Here is a 20743-nt window from a genome sequence, read left to right on the forward strand (position 1 = left end):
GGGTCGTATAAAGCCTTTTTGTAGATTTTCCTTCAGGTAAGATTTCAAGTGTTCTAATTCGGGTTCAGATAAGGGGAAGATATGGCCATAGGGTATGTCCACGCCTGGTAGGAGGTCTATGGGACAGTCATACACCCTGTGTGGTGGCAATGTTTCAGAATCCTTTTTACTGAATACATCAGAAAATGCTGTATATTCCTCGGGTATTATGAGAGGATCTACAATAAGTAGTTGTTCATGATATAAACAGTTGTCCTTACAATAAGAGGAGTTAAAAGTTACTTCAGAAGTTGACCATAGAATACTGGGGTCATGCTTTTTGAACCATTGAATACCTAGGATTACAGGGTAGAGAGGTGATGGAATCACATCAAAAGTTACAAATTCAGTATGATGGGTGTTAGTGGTAACACGTATAGGGATAGTATGGTATAGTATTGGACCAGAGGAGATCTCATTACCATCAACAAAATGAAGGAGACTTGGTTTGAACTTTTTAACTAATGGTATTTTATTTATCCGTACATAATCTTCATCAATGTAGTTGTGGCTAGCACCGGAATCAAGTATTGCTTGACAGTCTAGTCTGAGGTGTTCCCACTTTAACAAAACAGGTAGGGAGCAATGATTTATTTGTACATGTTTTGATGAAAAGCAAATCTCAAATTTCCTGTGCTTACCAGTCTTGCGTTGAAGTTGAGTGCAATCCCTGATGGTATGATCTAAACCTCCACAATACATGCACAAGTCATTTGCCTTGCGCCTAAGCTTCTCCTGTGGAGTTAAAGGTCCTCAGATGAAACCCAATTCCATAGGCACTGTAGAAGTCTTGGGCGCTGATTTATTAGTGGAGGAAGAAGCCGTATAGACTTGTGGAAATCTTTGTGTAGAATCAGAGTAACGTCTTTCAGTACGTCGCTCTCTAATGCGTCGGTCTAAAGTGATAGATAGGTCAATAAGCTGGTCTAGTGTATCTGGTAAAGGTTGTCTGGCTAACTCGTCCTTTAAAGCATCGGATAGGCCCAAGCGAAATTGGTTGCGCAAGGACAAATCGTTCCAGAGGGTATCAGAGGACCACTTCTTAAAGTCGGTTATATACTCCTCAACCTGTCTTTTGTTTTGTCGAAGAGATCGCATGGCTGTCTCAGCTGAGAGCTGTTTAAAGGGATCGTCGTAAAGCTGAGCCATGGCTTTAAAGAATTGGTCAAGTGAATACAGTATAGGGTCATCTGACTCAAACTCGTGGTTCACCACGCAAATAAGATATAGTGGTAAGGACTTTTAAATGGTCGTTGGGGTAGGTCTTAGGTTTTAACTGAAAATATAAATAACACGAATTCTTAAATTCCCTGAATTCGTTCCTTTGTCCTGTAAAAGGTAGAGGTGGGTTAGGTTGTGGTTCATGAGTGCTTAAAGTAATCTTAAGGGTATCAATTTTTTCATTGATATACTGTTTTAGGGAAGTATTCTCTGTCTGCAGGGCTGTCATTCCCTTTGCTAAGTTGTCAACAGTCTGAGTAAGAGCTTCCACATGGGAGATTAGAGCTGCTGGGTCCATGGTATGGGCTTGGAATTAATGTCAGGCTTACGTGAAAAATTCCTGTAATAAGAATGAGTCTCATAAGAAAAGGACCACAACTGCAGGTATAATGATATATTTGAATGGGGGAATGTTGAACACTGTATATCAAGAAGATTATACTTTCTTATTGCTACAGTGTATATACATTCGCCTTCCTTATAATATTAGTCAATGCTGACTTAACAACTGAGATGGCAGACTTTATATCTTTGCACAGAGTAAGTTCAGCTAACCATAAAAGGGTAAGACAAAAAGTAACATGTATCTGTTTACACTCTAGGAAAGACAGCGCTGTAACAATTCAACCGGTATTTGAGGGGTTAATCCCTTTCTAATGTAGGTTAGGGAAACATAAGAAATTGCTGATGATGTAAATATATATAGTGAGCCTTGTTCACAATGTTGCAAGCCTTTCCTATTAGTCATAGGACATATTTGGTTCTTAGGGTAAAGTTCCGTTTTTATCAGAAGCCTCTTGCGGTTATTATGCACTTTCATGTAAAACAGTATGCAGTAAGGCACTTACCGGTAAGCACTGCAATTGTAGTTTGGAAGTGAGGAAGGCAGAAGAGGATTTCCAGCAAGCGGTTGTGCTTTGCAGGGCTGAGGTTTCCCGATGTCGGGTGAGGTTCCGGTGGCGTGTGACGTCACAGCCGAAACTGATACAGCCAGGAGCTGCGGAGTTGCGTTCAGTCTGTAGCTTGGGGGAGATGCTTGTGAGAAAGAGTTGAAAGTAGGCGGCACAAGAATTCCAAGCAGGTGTGAATGAGTGCAGTAATCATTTATAGGGTAAGGAGGAAATGGGCTTGATATAAGGTGCAAGGATTTAGAGGCCAAAGGATAGATGGAGAACAAGGTCCGCTAGAAATATGACAGTACCACTTCTGTCACATAGTAAAAAAAAAACTTCCATTTCAAGCTCCCAGTGTAAAGATGCAGAGCTTTACTAATCAGCACTTTTGAATGGTTAAAATAAGAGAATACTTTTAAAGAGGGCTTCAAGCATGGGGGGAGGGGGCACACATATACAATAACATAGTGTAGTTGTACCCAGCAGTTTAATGTCCCTTTAATGTAAATTACAAATGATCATATATTAAACATGGTAAAGGTGTTTTAAAATTATATGATGGGGTGGCGGAGCCAGCCAGGAACGCGAGTGGTCGTATTTAGCCGCAGCTTATTGAGCTTACACAAAAGAACTATCCTGGAACATATTTATTTCATGAAAAAGGTCCAAACAGTGATCTTAACTTCCTGGTGGTTCAACAATATCTATATTCCTTGGCCTTACCCATTGTGACGAATAAGCAAAGGAATTTGGCCTATGTGTTACCTCATATTTATACCCCTGTGATACAAGAAGTCACGATTGAACAATTTCCTGTTCTTAGACACCCAGATCTACTAAAAAATGTAAAATATCAATGGGAATATACTCCAAATATATTTTCTCATGTGAACTCATAGGGGTTATGTGCGGCAAAAGGTTGTTGAGCTTCAATAAATGGGAAGTAGCTATAAGAAAACAGCAAAAGCATAAAAATGCCAATTTCCACCATCAGGGCAATAATTAACAAGTTCCAGTCAACTGGAAATGTTATGAATCAACCTGGAAAAATATGTGTCTATATTGTTTCAATGCACTGTGAAGAGGATGGTTCAAATGGCCAAAATATCTCCAAGGATTACAGCTGGAAAATTGCAGAAGTTAGTTGCGTCTTGGGGTCAGAAAGTCTCCAAAACTACAATACGATGTCACCTACATTACCACAAGTTGTTCGGAAGGGTTCCAAGAAAAAAGCCTCTACTTTCATCCAAAAACATTTTCAAGAGACACTACTGGAACTTCAAATTGGATCAGGTTCTATGGAAAAGTACCACATGCCCACGCTTAAATATGGTGGTTTTAATGTTTTGGGGCTGTTTTTTTTCTGCCAGAGGACCTGGACATTTTGTTAGGATACATGGCATCATGGACTCTATCAAATATTAACATATATTAAATGAACACCTTCCAGCAGGACAATGATATAAAACATGCATCAAAATCAGCACAAAAATGGTTTACTGACCATAAAATCAAGGTCCTGCCATGGCTATCCCAGTCCCCTGACTTGAACCCCATAGAAAACCTGTGGGGTGAACTGCAGAGGAAAATCCACCACCATCAACCTCAAAATTTGAAGGATCTGGAGAGATTCTGTATGTTGGAATGATTATTTTTTTTGGATAAACCTGTGTTGTGTTTGCAATTGTTTGATATTCATGATGGCAGAGTATTTTTGTATATTTTTTTAAACAAAAGATCAAAAGGTTGAACAATAAAGAAAATTTTTCACAACCTTCTTTGCTCATATTTACCACGTCAATATTAGTGAAGGGCACTGGAGTTTATTAGCTAACCATGCAAATATTAGCAAATTCTCCCACACACTACTTTTTTCACTGGCCTGACTAGATCTTGCAAGTAGTGCAAAAACTATTTCACTTTTTATTCCATGCAACACTTAATGGCACTATGGCAACTTCTCTCAATCTACTAGATGAGCTAACAAGGTGCATTTAACCCTCCCGCTATAGATACTACTGTCAACAATCTTCTTAAAAGCCCTGTATTAACATATTGCGTGGATGATGGTGCTTTGGGGCCACAGCACCTTTCGCCATTTCATCTTGATAATACTGAGGATCTAGAAGTAGTAGAATAAAATTTGATGGAATCTTCCCAAGTACTTAAGTTGACACAGCTAATAGAGATAGTGATGCCTGAAAAACATAATTTATGTAAGAACTTACCTGATAAATTCATTTCTTTCATATTGGCAACAGTCCATGAGCTAGTGATGTATGGGATATACAATCCTACCAGGAGGGGCAAAGTTTCCCAAACCTCAAAATGACTATAAATACACCCCTCACCACACCCACAATTCAGTTTAGCGAATAGCCAAGTAGTGTGGTGATAAAGAAAGGAGTAAAAAGCATCAACAAAGGAATTTGGAAATAATTGTGCTTTATACAAAAAAAATCATAACCACCATAAAAAGGGTGGGCCTCATGGACTCTTGCCAATATGAAAGAAATGAATTTATCAGGTAAGTTCTTACATAAATAATGTTTTCTTTCATGTAATTGGCAAGAGTCCATGAGCTAGTGACGTATGGGATAGCAATACCCAAGATGTGGAACTCCACGCAAGAGTCACTAGAGAGGGAGGGATAAAATAAAAACAGCCATTTTTCGCTGAAAAAAATCTACATCCCAAAATCTAATCTAATCTAAATCTACAACTCAAAAAATAAGTTTATTCTCATAAATGAAAAGAAAAACTTAAAATATAAGCAGAAGAATCAAACTGAAATAGCTGCCTGAAGAACTTTTCTACCAAAAAACAGAATTTATGCTTACCTGATAAATTTCTTTCTCTTACGGTGTGTCCGGTCCACGGCTTCATCCTTACTTGTGGGATATTCTCATTCCCTACAGGAAGTGGCAAAGAGAACACACAGCAGAGCTGTCCATATAGCTCCCCTCAGGCTCCGCCCCCCCCAGTCATTCGACCGACGGTTAGGAGAAAAAGGAGAACCATAGGGTGCAGTGGTGACTGTAGTTTACAAAAATAATTTTAGACCTGACTAAATCGCCAGGGTGGGCCGTGGACCGGACACACCGTAAGAGAAAGAAATTTATCAGGTAAGCATAAATTCTGTTTTCTCTTACATTGGTGTGTCCGGTCCACGGCTTCATCCTTACTTGTGGGAACCAATACCAAAGCTTTAGGACACGGATGAAGGGAGGGAAACAGTCAGGTAACCTAAACGGAAGGCACCACTGCTTGTAAAACCTTTCTCCCAAAAAAAGCCTCCGAAGAAGCAAAAGTATCGAATTTGTAAAATTTGGCAAATGTATGCAGTGAAGACCAAGTCGCTGCCTTACAAATCTGTTCAACAGAAGCCTCGTTCTTGAAAGCCCATGTGGAAGCCACAGCTCTAGTGGAGTGAGCGGTAATTCGTTCAGGAGGCTGCCGTCCGGCAGTCTCATAAGCCAATCGAATGATGCTTTTCAGCCAGAAGGAAAGAGAGGTAGCAGTTGTTTTCTGACCTCTCCTCTTATCAGAATAAACGACAAACAAGGATGATGTTTGTCTGAAATCTTTTGTTGCTTCTAAATAGAATTTTAAAGCACGAACCACATCTAGATTGTGTAACTGACGTTCCTTTTTAGAAACTGGATTAGGACACAGAGAAGGAACAACTATTTCCTGGTTAATATTCTTATTGGAAACTACCTTTGGAAGAAAACCAGGCTTGGTACGCAAAACAACCTTATCTGTATGGAACACCAGATAGGGTGAGGTACACTGCAAAGCAGACAATTCAGAAACTCTTCGAGCAGAAGAAATAGCAACCAAAAACAAAACTTTCCAAGATAGTAACTTAATATCTACGGAATGTAGAGGTTCAAACGGAAACCCTTGAAGAACTGAAAGAACTAAATTTAGACTCCATGGAGGAGCCACAGGTCTGTAAACAGGTTTGATCCTAACTAAGGCCTGTACAAACGCCTGCACATCTGGCACAGCTGCCAGACGCTTATGTAACAGAATAGACAGAGCAGATATCTGTCCTTTCAATGAACTAGCTGACAAACCTTTCTCCAATCCTTCTTGGAGGAAAGATAACAACCTTGGAATCCTAATCTTACTCCACGAGTAACCCTTGGATTCGCATCAACAAAGATATTTTCGCCATATCTTATGATAAATTTTCCTAGTAACAGGCTTTCTAGCCTGGATCAGAGTATCTATAACTGATTCAGAGAACCCACGCTTAGCTAGAATTAAGCGTTCAATCTCCAAGCAGTCAGTTGCAGAGAAACTAGGTTTGGATGTTTGAATGGACCTTGGATTAGAAGGTCCTGCCTCAAAGGTAGCTTCCATGGTGGAGCCGATGACATATCCGCCAAGTCTGCATACCAAGTCCTGCGAGGTCACGCAGGAGCTATCAGAATTACCGAAGCCTTCTCCTGTTTGATTCTGGCTACTAGCCGAGGGAGAAGAGGAAACGGTGGAAAGACATAAGCCAGATTGAATGACCAAGGCGTTACTAGAGCATCTATCATTGTCACCTTGGGATCCCTGGACCTGGACCCGTAAAGGGGAACTTTTGAGTTCTGGCGGGACGCCATCAGGTCCAGTTCTATGTAGTCCGACTGAAATCTGATGAATTTGACCTCCGCCAGCTGAGGCCAGGCCTGGAGCGCATTGAATATCGCTCTCAATACTAAAATGTTTATCGGGAGAAGAGATTCCTCCCGAGACCATAGACCCTGAGCTTTCATGGAGTTCCAGACCGCACCCCAGCCTAAGAGACTGACGTTGGTCGTGACAATGATCCACTCCGGTCTGCGGAAACTCATTCCCTGAGACAGGTGATCCTGAGACAACCACCAGAGGAGCGATTCTCTGGTTATCTGGTCCATTTGTATCTGGGGAGACAAATCTGCATAATCCCCATTCCACTGTTTGAACATGCACAGTTGCAGTGGTCTCAAATGAATTCTGGCAAAGGGGACTGTGTCCATTGCTGCAACCATTATATCGATTACCTCCATGCACCGAGCCACAGAAGGCTGAGGATTGGCATGAAGAACTCGACAGGAATTAGAAAGTTTTAACTTCCTGACCTTCGTCAGAAAGATTTTAATTTCTATCGAGTCTATTATTGTTCCCAGGAAGGGAACCCTTGTGACCGGGGACAGAGAACTTCTTTCTACGTTCACCTTCCACCCGTGAGATCTTAGAAAGGCCAACACAATGCCTGTATGCGCCTTTGCTCTGTGAAAAGACGACGCTTGGATTAAGATATCGTCTAGGTAAGGTGCTACTGCAATGTCCCGCGGTCTTAGAACCGCTAGAAGGGACCCTAGCACCTTCATGAAAATTCTTGGAGCGGTGGCCAACCCGAAGGGAAGAGCCACAAACTGATAATGCTTGTCCATGAAGGCGAACCTTAGGAACGGATGGTGATCCTTGTGGATAGGAATATGCAGGTACGTATCCTTTAAATCCACGGTAGTCATATATTGACCCTCCTGGATCATCAGTAAGATTGTCCATATAGTTTCCATCTTGAATGATGGAACTCTGAGAAATTTGTTTAGGATTTTTAAGTCCAGAATTGACCTGAAAGTTCCTTCCTTTTTGGGAACTACAAACAGGTTTGAGTAAAAACCCCGTCCTCATTCTGCAGTTGGGACTGGGTGTATTACTCCCATCTTTAAAAGATCTTCTATGCAAAGTAAGAATGCCTGTCTCTTTGTCTGGTCTGAAGACAAGCAAGACATGTGGAACCTTCCTCTTGGAGGAAGGTCCTTGAATTCCAGAAGGTACCCCTGAGAGACAATTTCTAACGCCCAGGGATCCAGAACATCTCTTGCCCAGGCCTGAGCAAAGAGAGAAAGTCTGCCCCCAACTAGATCCGGTCCCGGATCGGGGGCTACCCTTTCATGCTGTCTTGGTAGCAGCAGCAGGCTTCTTGGCCTGTTTACCCTTGTTCCAGCCTTGCATGGGTTTCCATGCAGGTTTGGGCTGGGAAGCGTTAACCTCTTCCTTAGTGGCTATAGAAGTAGAAGCGGGTCCGTTCCTGAAATTGCGAAAGGAACGAAAATTAGACTTATTTTTAGCCTTAAAAGGTCTATCTTGTGGAAGGACATGGCCCTTTCCTCCAGTAATATCAGAAATAATCTCTTTCAACTCTGGCCCGAAAAGGGTCTTACCCTTGAAAGGAATATTAAGCAATTTTGTTTTGGACGATACATCCGCCGACCAAGATTTTATCCAAAGCGCCCTGCACGCCACGATTGCAAAACCAGAATTTTTCGCCGCTAATTTAGCTAACTGAAGAGCGGCATCTGTAATGAAAGAATTAGCCAACTTCAGGGCGTGAATTCTGTCCATAACCTCATCATAAGGGGTCTCCCTCTGTAGGGAGTTCTCTAATTCCTCAAACCAAAAAGCCGCTGCAGTGGTTACAGGAATAATGCAAGAAATTGGTTGAAGAAGAAAACCTTGTTGAACAAATATTTTCTTAAGCAAACCTTCCAATTTTTTATCCATAGGTTCTTTGAAAGCGCAACTGTCTTCTATTGGTATAGTGGTGCGCTTAGCTAGTGTTGAAACTGCCCCCTCCACCTTAGGGACCGTCTGCCATGCGTCCCTTCTGGGGTCAACAATGGGGAACATTTTCTTAAATATAGGGGGGGACAAAAGGTACACCTGGTCTCTCCCACTCCCTGGTCACAATATCCGCCACCCTCTTAGGTATCAGAAATGCATCAGTGTGTACCGGGACTTCTAAGAATTTGTCCATTTTACACAATTTTACTGGGACCACCAAGGGGTCACAATCATCTAGCGTAGCTAAAACCTCCTTAAGCAGGGCGCGGAGGTGCTCTAGCTTAAATTTAAATGCTATAGTATCTGGCTCTGCCTGAGGAGCAACTTTTCCTGAGTCAGAAATTTCTCCCTCAGACAGGCCCTCCCTCACCGCCAAGTCAGATTGATGTGAGGGCACTACAGATAAATTATCCGCTGCGTCTGATTGCTCATTTTCTGTATTTAAAACTGAGCTATCGCGCTTTCTTGGAAATGCTGGCAGTTTGGATAAAAAAGCTGCGAGAGAATTATCCATGATTGTTGCTAATTGCTGCAAAGTAACAGGGATCGATGCGTTAGATGTGCTGGGCATCGCCTGCGCGGGCATAACTGGTGTTGACACAAAAGGGGAAGATAAAATACTCTCCTCGTTACCTTCAGCTAAAGATACATCTTGGGCTACATTTTTAAGTGTCATTGTATGGTCCTTAAACTGCTTGGACGCTATAGCACACTTCAAACATAAATTCAATGGGGGTACCGCCATGGCTTTTAAACATATAGAACAAGCGCTATCTGAAGGCTCAGACATGTTTGACAGACTTAGACAGCACTAAAATGCAATAAAAAATACTTTTGACAAAAACGTTACTGTGTCTTTAAATAATAAAAGAGCACACTTTATTACCAAAACATCAAATAACCATCAAGGAAACATCCAATTTTAATGAAATTTTCACCACATTATCCTAATGCTTTGAAAAGATTGCACACAAATTTTCAGCTCAATTAACCCCTTAATGCCCAAACCGGAGCTAAAACATGAATTTGTACTATGCCACAGCTTCTGCTGAGGCTTTTACCGTCCTTAGGGATTATATGGAGTAGAAATGTCTGAAGTCCCTCTGAAGTCTCTGGACACCACACATGAGGCTGCATGAACTGTCTTGTCAAAAACAACTGCGCAACTGAGGCGTGAAAATGAGGCCTCCTCCTCTGCATTACACGGTGCTGGGGCCTTTCTGAGGAGATTAGGAGTCTAATCAAATGCCAGGCGAATAAAAAACCCCATAAGCGTTTTTATAAGTCACAAAAACACCTAAACTATAAATAATTATGCTAAGAAGCAATCGATTAAGCCCAAAATAGTGTCAACCAGCAACTAAGCCCTTTATTTAAGCCATTATTTTATACATAGTCTAAGAAACATGGCTTACCTTCCCCTATGGGGATTACAGACAGTCTTCTAGCATTACTGGGTTTTGTTAGAAAAATGACCTGAAGCAGTTAAGCCTGCAAACTGTTCCCCCCAACTGAAGTTCTCCTGTATTCAACAGTCCTGCGTGGGAACAGCAATGGATTTTAGTTACTGATGCTAAAATCATAGTCCTCTCAGCAGAAATCTTCATCACTTTCTGCTTCAGAGTAAATAGTACAAGCCGGCACTATTTTAAAATGACAAACTTTTGATAGAAGAAATAAAAACTACAAACTAACACCACAAACTCTTTACCACCCCCGTGGAGATGCTACTTGTTTAGAGCGGCAAAGAGAATGACTGGGGGGGCGGAGCCTGAGGGGAGCTATATGGACAGCTCTGCTGTGTGTTCTCTTTGCCACTTCCTGTAGGGAATGAGAATATCCCACAAGTAAGGATGAAGCCGTGGACCGGACACACCAATGTAAGAGAAATTACTTCCGAAGAAGCAAATACATAAAAACGGTAGAATTTAGTAAATGTATGCAAAGAAGACGAAGTTGCTGCTTTTCAAATCTGATCAACTGAAGCTTCATTCTTAAAAGCCCACGAAGTGGAGACTGATCTAGTAGAATGAGCTGTAATTCTCGGAGGCGGGGCTTGATCCGACTCCAAATAAGCTTGATGAATCAAAAGCTTTAACCACGAAGCCAAGGAAACAGCAGAAGCCTTCTGACCTTTCCTAGAACCAGAAAAGATAACAGACTAGAAGTCTTCCTGAAATCTTTAGTAGCGTCAACATAATATTTCAAAGATCTTACCACATCCAAAGAATGTAAGGATCTCTCCAAAGAATTCTGAGGATTAGGACACAAGGAAGGGACAACAATTTCTCTATTAATGTTGTTAGAATTCACAACCTTAGGTAAGAATTTAAATGAAGTCCGCAAAACCGCCTTATCCTGATGAAAAATCAGAAAAGGAGATTCACAAGAAAGAGCAGATAATTCAGAAACTCTTCTAGCAGAAGAGATGGCCAAAAGGAACAACACTTTCCAAGAAAGTAGTTTAATGTCCAAAGAATGCATAGGCTCAAAAGGAGGAGCCTGTAAAGCCTTCAAAACCAAATTAAGACTCCAAGGAGGAGAGATTGATTTAATGACAGGCTTGATACGAACCAAAGCCTGTACAAAACAGTGAATATCAGGAAGCTTAGCAATCTTTCTGTGAAATAAAACAGAAAGAGCAGAGATTTGTCCCTTCAAGGAACTTGCAGACAAACCTTATCCAAACCATTCTGAAGAAACTGTAAAATTCTAGGAATTCTGAAAGAATGCCAAGAGAATTTAAGAGAAAAACACCATTAAATATATGAAATATAAATCTTCCAAACTCAATAATAAATCTTTCTAGAAACAGATTTACAAGCCTGTAACATAGTATTTCCTCTATCACTAAGCACTAGGCGTTCAATTTCCATACCTTCAAATTTAAAGATTTGAAATCCTTATTGAAAAAACGGACCTTAAGACAGAATGTCCGGCCTTAATGGAAGTGGCCAAGGTTGGCAACTGGACATCCGAACAAGATCCGCATACCAAAACCTGTGAGGCGATAGTGGAATCGCCAGCAACACAAACGATTGCTCCATGATGATTTTGGAGATCACTCTTGGAAGAAGAACTAGAGGCGGAAAAATATAAGCAGGTTGATAACACCAAGGAAGTGTCAACGCATACACTGCTTCCGCCTAAGGATCCCTGGACCTGGACAGGTACCTGTGAAGTTTTTTGTTTAGATGAGAAGCCATCAGATCTATTTCTGGAAGACCCCACATCTGAACAACCTGAGAAAACACATCTGGATGGAGGGACCACTCCCCCGGATGAAAAGTCTGGCAGTTGAGACAATCCGCCTCCCAATTGTCTATACCTGGGATATGAACCACAGAAATTAGACAGGAGCTGGATTCCGCCCAAGCAAGTATCCGAGATACTTATTTCATAGCTTGGGGACTGTGAGTCCCACCCTCATGATTGACATATGCCACAGTTGTGATATTGTCTGTCTGAAAACAAATGAACGGTTCTCTCTTCAACAGAGGCCAAATCTGAAGAGCCCTGAGAATCGCACAGAGTTCCAAAATATTGATTGGTAATCTCACCTCTTGAGATTTCCAAACCCCTTGTGCTTTCAGAGATCCCCAAACAGCTCCCCAACCTGAAAGACTTGCATCTGTTGTGATCACGGTCCAGGTTGGACGAACAAAAGACCCCCCTTGAACTATACGATGGTGATATAACCAACACCAAGTCAGAGATAGTCGAACATTGGGATTTAAGGATATTAATTGTGATATCCTTGTATAATCCCTGCACCATTGGTTCAGCATACAAAGCTGAAGAGGTCTCATGTGAAAACGAGCAAAGGGGATTGCGTCCGATGCTGCAGTCATGAGACCTAAAACTTCCATGCACATAGCAACTGAAGGGAATGATTGAGACTGAAGGTTCCGACAGGCTGCAACCAATTTAAAACGTCTTTTGTCTGTTAGAGACAGAGTCATGGACACTGAATCTATCTGGAAATCTAAAAAGGTGACCCTTGTCTGAGGAATCAAAGAAATTTTTAGTAAATTGATCCTCCAACCATGTTTTAGAAGAAACAACACTAGTTGATTTGTGTGAGATTCTGCAGAACGTAAAGACTGAGCTAGTACCAAGATATCGTCCAAATAAGCAAACACTGCACTACCCCGCTCTCTGATTACAGAGAGTAGGGCACTGAGAACCTTTGAAAAGATTCTAGGATCTGTCGCTAGGCCAAAAGGAAGAGCGACAAATTGGTAATGCATTTTGAAAGAAAAGAGAATCTCAGAAACTGATAATGATCTGGATGAATCGGAATATGAAGATATGCATCCTGCAAGTCTATTGTGGACATATAATGTCCTTGCTGAACAAAAGGCAGAATAGTCCTTATAGTCACCATTTTGAAAGTTGGTACTCTTACATAACGATTCAAAATTTTTAGATCCAGAACTGGTCTGAATAAATTTTCTTTCTTTGGGACAATGAAAAGATTTGAATAAAACCCCAGACCCTGTTCCTGAAACGGAACTGGCATGATTACCCCTGAAAACTCCAGGTCTGAAACACACTTCAGGAAAGAGAGAAAATATCTTCTCACAGGAGGTCTTACTCTGAATCCTATTCGGTACCCCTGAGAGACAATACTCAGAATCCATTGATTTTGGACAGAATTTATCCAAACATCCTTGAAAAATCTTAATCTGCCCCAACCCAGCTGAGCTGAAATGAGGGCCGCACCTTCATGCGGACTTGGGGGCTGGCTTTGGTTTCTTAAATGGCTTGGATTTATTCCAATTTGAATAAGGTTTCCAATTGGAAACAGATTCCTTGGGGGAAGGATTAGGTTTCTGTTCCTTATTCTGTTGAAAGGAACGAAAACGTTTAGAAGCTTTAGATTTACCCTTAGGTCCTTTTATCTTGAGCCAAAAAAACTCCCTTCCCCCCAGTGACAGTTGAAATAATCGAATCCAACTGAGAACCAAATAACTTATTAAACCAATAATTTGTACAAGAATATATAGATGTGTGCACACATAGAACTAAATGGTATATACGTATACGTATATGTTAAATAATTAGTTTATACTAGGCTCAGAATATTTGCATAGGTCATCTCCATGTGTATACATATCCATATTCCTATATTCTTGTACAATCGGTTTAATATATTTTCCAATGCATAATTATTGTTTAGTGTTATTATCATTAGTACAAAATATGTTAGGGATTAGAGTCTGGATTGCAAATATATGTATGCAAACATTGGCCAGGGAATATACATATATGTATTTTAAATAGAACTAAATGATATATACATATATGTTAAATAATTAGTTTACATTTGGCTCAGAATATTTGCATAGGCCATTTCTATGTGTGCACGCATCTATATATTCTTGTACAAATTATTGGTTTAATATATTTTCCAATGCATAACTATAATCTAGTGTTATTATCATAAGTACAGAGTATGTTATGGATTAGAGTTAGGGTTGCAAACACTTAAACATATTTGTCTGTGAACTATGATAAATATGCGTTTTTTAGATGGTATATCCACTCACCCTAGATATGGGTCCGTCAAGCTCTGTTAGGGGTTAACATTTGTAACAATTAGTCAATTAAGTTGAACAACCAATGGTATTGTTTATATTTGCTTTTAAACCCACAAATCAGGGGGTAATGTAGGTCTATGATTACGGTCGGAAAGAGACCGAAAACGGTCAGACCATTTTCACTTTGGTTGTTACCTGCTGAGCTAATCTGTATGTGTTGCCGTGTTTTTTTAACATTTTTTTGAATAAATATTTTTTGGTTTTAATCTACACTGGAGTTTGCTTCGCTTTGGTATAATCCATTTTGCTACATTTCTACACTGGGGCTCCTTCCATATACCCGACGGAGCACACCTCCAAGCCAGGAGCCATTTGCAGGCCACGCATGCCAGCCCATGACGTCAAAGCGTCACACACAGACCGAGAATACCTATGCATAGCGGATCCGACAACAGGAGCAAAAAATAGCAGATCCTGGAGCGGAGACTGAGATCCCCTCGGCTGACTGATGGTATTGCTTCACATCCTGGATTGGTCTGGATGACATGACTGAGGGTGAGTCCTTCTTGCTTTATACATGGAACAAGGAAGAGCTATATAAATGTATATATTATTGCCCCTAGTCCCATGACAACATAGAGAGCACTTTTTGCACAGAGGAAGGAGGGACATGTTTCCGGTTCTCTGGTATTGTTTTCAGTGTGGTTAACAGGACTATTGTACAAAGGGGCACACAAGTTTTGGACTCCCTCATAATAAAGTTATAACAGTTTTTCAACTCACTTAAAGCTACACGAATTGTGAGTAAGAGTACTTAATATGGGCATACCCACATATGGATACATTTTCTCAGTTTCTACTGTTTATTCATACCCAGTAGTCCATAATTGTGGGAATTGTTTGCATGCTGTGGGCCTATTGCACATAAGGACATACACTTCTGGCTTGATTATGGACAACACTATAGATACAGACTCTTTTTTTCTAACTCAAACAAGATGAGGATGATGACTTTGAAACCCTAGAGCTGAAAGATGTTTTGATAAAGATATACCCAATACAAAATTGGGGGACTTATTTCAGGATATGGACGCCTTAATATTAAGGAGCAAAAGTTAAAATGGGATAAGTGGATCCTTTCGAAATATGTGAATCTCAGAATGATACCCAGGGGACTACGGATCAATAAATTCCCAACCTATGATATCAAAGATCAAGATTTCATAGAGAGGTGGAATTCAGCCCTGACTGACTGTTCACTAAAACTGATTGCTTTATTGATAGAATACAAGGACTATCTGTTGAACAAGGTTAAAGCCAAATTGATACAACTGCAATCTGAAATGAACAAATTTACAAAATATGATATATTTCCCCAATATGATGATATTCTTAAGAAAATATTACAAGTTAAACACTCTAACGGCTAGATTTAAAGTTTTGCGGCCAAAGGGGTGCGTTAGCTACGCGTGTTTTTTCCCCCCCGCACCTTTTAAATAACGCTGGTATTTAGAGTTCTCTGAAGGGCTGCGTTAGGCTCCAAAAAGGGAGCGTAGAGCATAATTTACCGCCACTTCAACTCTCAATACCAGCGTTGCTTACGGTAGCGGCCAGCTTGAAAAACGTGCTTGTGCACGATTTCCCCATAGGAAACAATGGGGCAGTTTGAGCTGCAAAAAAACAGCGTTAAGCTCCTAACGCAGCCCCATTGTTTCCTATGGGGAAACACTTCCTAAGTCTGCACCTAACACCCTAACATGTACCCCGAGTCTAAACACCCCTAACCTTACACTTATTAACCCCTAATCTGCCGCCCCCGCTATCGCCGACACCTGCATTATACAATTAACCCCTAATCTGCTGTCCCCAACGTCGCAGACACCTACATTATAATTATAAACCCCTAATCTGCCCCCCCCCAATGTCGCCACTACCTTACCTACACTTATTAACCCCTAATCTGCCGACCGGACCTCGCCACCACTATAATAAATGTATTAACCCCTAAACCGCCGCACTCCCGCCTAAAAAAACCCTATAATAAATAGTATTAACCCCTAATCTGCCCTCCCTAACATCTTTGACACCTAACTTCAAGTATTAACCCCTAATCTGCCGACTGGACCTCGCCGCTACTCTAATAAATGTATTAACCCCTAAAGCTAAGTCTAACCCTAACACTAACACCCCCTAAGTTAAATATAATTTTTATCTAACAAAATAAATTAAATCTTATTAAATAAATTATTCCTATTTAAAGCTAAATACTTACCTGTAAAATAAACGATAAGTTAGCTACAATATAATGAATAATTATATTGTAGCTATTTTAGGATTTATATTTATTTTACAGGCAACTTTGTATTTATTTTAACTAGGTACAATAGCTATTAAATAGTTATTTACTATTTAATAGCTACCTAGTTAAAATAATAACAAAATTACCTGTAAAATAAATGCTAACCTAAGTTACAATTAAACCTAACACTACACTATCAATAAATAAATTAACTAAACTACCTACAATTACCTACAATTAAATCAACTAAACTAAATTACAAAAACAAACAAACACTAAATTACAAAAAATAAAAAAAGATTACAAGAATTTTAAACTAATTACACCTACTCTAAGCCCCCTAAAAAAATAACAAAGCCCCCCAAAATAAAAAAATGCCCTACCCTATTCAAAAATAAAAAGTTAACAGCTCTATTACCTAACAGCCAATAGAATGCGAGCTCAATCTGATTGGCTGATTGGATCAGCCAATCCGATTGAACTTGAATCTGATTGGCTGATTCAATCAGCCAATCAGATTTTTCCTACCTTAATTCCGATTTGCTGATAGAATCCTATCAGCCAATCGCAATTCGAGGGATGCCATCTTGGATGACATCATTTAAAGGAACCTTCATTCGGACTTAGGACGTCGTTAGAAGAGGATGGATCCACGCCGGCTGCTTCAAGATGGACCCGCTCCGCTCTGGATGGAAGAAGATAGAAGATGCCGCATGGATGAAGACTTCCGAGCCTCTGGAGGACCTCTTCTGGCCGGATAGGATGAAGACTTCGGACCCTCTGGAGGACCTCTTCTGGACGGATCGGTGATACCCGGCTGGGTGAATACAAGGTAGGGAGATCTTCAGGGGCTTAGTGTTAGGTTTTTTAAGGGGGGTTTGGGTTAGATTAGGGGTATGTGGGTGGTGGGTTGTAATGTTGTGGGGGGGGGGTATTGTATGTTTTTTTTTTTTACAGGCAAAAGAGCTGATTTCTTTGGGGCATGCCCCGCAAAAAGCCATTTTAAGGGCTGGTAAGGTAATAGAGCTGTTAACTTTTTATTTTAGAATAGGGTAGGGCATTTTTTTATTTTGGGGGGCTTTGTTATTTTTTTAGGGGGCTTAGAGTAGGTGTAATTAGTTTAAAATTCTTGTAATCTTTTTTATTTTTTGTAATTTAGTGTTTATTTTTTGCAATTTAGTTTAGTTGATTTAATTGTAGGTAATTGTAGGTAGTTTAGTTAATTAATTTATTGATAGTGTAGTGTTAGGTTTATTTGTAACTTAGGTTAGGATTTATTTTACAGGTAATTTTGTAATTATTTTAACTAGGTAGCTATTAAATAGTAAATAACTATTTAATAGCTATTGTACCTAGTTAAAATAAATACAAAGTTGCCTGTAAAATAAATATAAATCCTAAAATAGCTACAATATAATTATTCATTATATTGTAGCTATATTAGGGTTTATTTTACAGGTAAGTATTTAGCTTTAAATAGGAATAATTTATTTAAAAAGATTTAATTTATTTCGCTAGATAAAAATTATATTTATCTTAGGGGGGTGTTAGTGTTAGACTTAGCTTTAGGGGTTAATACATTTATTAGAGTAGCGGTGAGGTCCGGTCGGCAGATTAGGGGTTAATACTTGAAGTTAGGTGTCAAAGATGTTAGGGATGGCAGATTAGGGGTTAATACTATTTATTATAGGGTTTTTGAGGCGGGAGTGCAGCGGTTTAGGGGTTAATAAATTGATTATAGTGGCGGCGAGGTCCGGTCGGCAGATTAGGGGTTAATAAGTGTAGGTAAGGTAGCGGCGACGTTGGGGGGTCAGATTAGGGGTTAATAAATATTATGTAGGTGTCGGCGATGTTAGGGGCAGCAGATTAGGGGTTCATAGGGATAATGTATGTGGCGTTTGGTGTGCGGTCCGCAGATTAGGGGTTAAATTTTTTTATTAGAGTGGCGGTGATGTGGGGGGGCCTCGGTTTAGGGGTACATAGGTAGTTTATGGGTGTTAGTGTACTTTAGAGCACTGTAGTTAAGAGCTTTATAAACCGGCGTTAGCCAATAAAGCTCTTAACTACTGACTTTTTTCTGCGGCTGGAGTTTTGTCATTAGAGTTCTAACGCTCACTTCAGCCAAGACTCTAAATACCGGCGTTAGGAAGATCCCATTGAAAAGATAGGATACGCAATTGGCGTAAGGGGATCTGGGGTATGGAAAAGTCGCGGCTGGAAAGTGAGCGTTAGACCCTTTCCTGACTGACTCTAAATACCAGCGGGCGGTAAAAACGCAGAACTCTAAATCTAGGCGTAAGTTTTTTAGGGACCAAAAGGATTACAACTCAGGGGTAGTATATGTATGGCGTAAAAATCAAAGAAATACATTTTGGCATGACTCAAATGTAGATACTGAGACATCAGTATCTAATGAGGGGAATAACCGTGGGCATAGGAATAGATGGGGGAGACGCCACAGTAGAAATTTTTCAGAGGTCTCACAACAGCCACAAAAGAAAGTTGTGTTTTCGGACTCAGAAACAGATAATACTGATGAGGACAAGTTTGCCTCAAGCTTTGAGCTAGATGATCACACTGGCTCTGAGTCTGAAGACACAAGAATTGTAACCACTACACCCATAATTGAACAGACAGATCCCCAACATAATACACAGATTAAAGGTATTCTGAAAAATCAATATCAGTTTGGGGCTAGACCGAAAGTCACTAATCAACAACAATACACAGAACCCCATTATCAATCTACCTCTAATATAACTTTAACTACTCCCATTCCAAACCAACTGGCAATTGACACTCAGGTTTTTCAATGGGGCCCCAAGCAACCACGGGGAGGGGGAATGAGGAGAGGGAGAGGAATAAGAGGCAACAGAAGGGGAAGGGGTGGAATAAACCACCACATAAATATGGAAGGGAACCAACAATATCCCATACGAGAGAACAGGAACCCAAGAATGAAATACCAATAACATCTAGTTTGGTTATTAATCTATCCTCAGTCAGTTTAACTAAATTTGAAGAAAGAGTACTGAGTTTGGGGTTAGGTTTTGTACCCTCAAGAGAATTTGACTTGTTCCTGACAATTCTTGACCTTAACAAATTAGGGACTTAACTCATTTTCAACAAATAGAAAATAGAGTAAACACCCCTCTAGAAAACACACGGTCTAGAGATGATGTAAATATGTACACCCATTTAGATTTTGCAGACACTTGTACTCTAACAGCCCTGGAGGATCTTTCTTCCATTGATTATGTAAGGAAGGATAGCAAGGTATCTAAAATCACTTTTCAACATAAATCTAACTTCTACCCTATACAGTCTAGAGGGAAACTTTTAGAGGTCTTTCACAAGAGAACAGTAGAAGACCTAACCCATCTAGCAAACTGTGATATGTGTGATAAATTTGTCTCACCAAACTTTAGAGAAAAATAAAATAAAGGAAATGTAGCTCTATTCTTGTAAACAGCAAGTATATATAACTTAATATACTCGCATGCACAAGGTGAGCATTTACTTTTAGTAATTGAAATGAAAAGTATGGATTATACCTCTATGAAATAATAATAGTAATTCATAAGTGAGAAGCTTATTAAGTTTCTAATATATAAACAATGATTCGTTTATGATCAAAGAAAAAATGAGAAAAATTCCTTTATATTCAGGATATGAAATGAGTTGATAAAGTTCAAATCTTAGTAAAGTAATGTTCAAGTAACTTTCCTTTAGTTTCACGCACTCACACAAACACTCTAAAATATATATACAATGTTCCAACACACACGCAATATTGAGCAGCAAGGAGGAGGTTAATTCAGTGAAAATACAGCTCAGGTAAGTAATGACACTTAGCGTTATATTTGTAAACCTTAAACTTTGTATACAATACGATACCAATACCAGCGTGGTGATAAGACCAGATTTCCCCAGAAACGATGGTGAAGCGAGGAGAGCGATATTAGCAGCAGAGTAAATACTAAACCGGAGAATATTAGAGAGCGGCGTCCGGTAGCAGCATGTGTGAGTGCGGCTTCAGCTGTGAGTGATTGAGTTCCGGAAGCGTAGGAATATGATTAGAAGTAACGGTCCAAAAGGAATCAGGAAAGAAGTGCAGCAAACTTTGAGTTACAATCAGC

The sequence above is a fragment of the Bombina bombina genome, chromosome 3, assembly GCF_027579735.1.
Source record: "Bombina bombina isolate aBomBom1 chromosome 3, aBomBom1.pri, whole genome shotgun sequence".
In the NCBI taxonomy this organism is placed as follows: domain Eukaryota; kingdom Metazoa; phylum Chordata; class Amphibia; order Anura; family Bombinatoridae; genus Bombina; species Bombina bombina.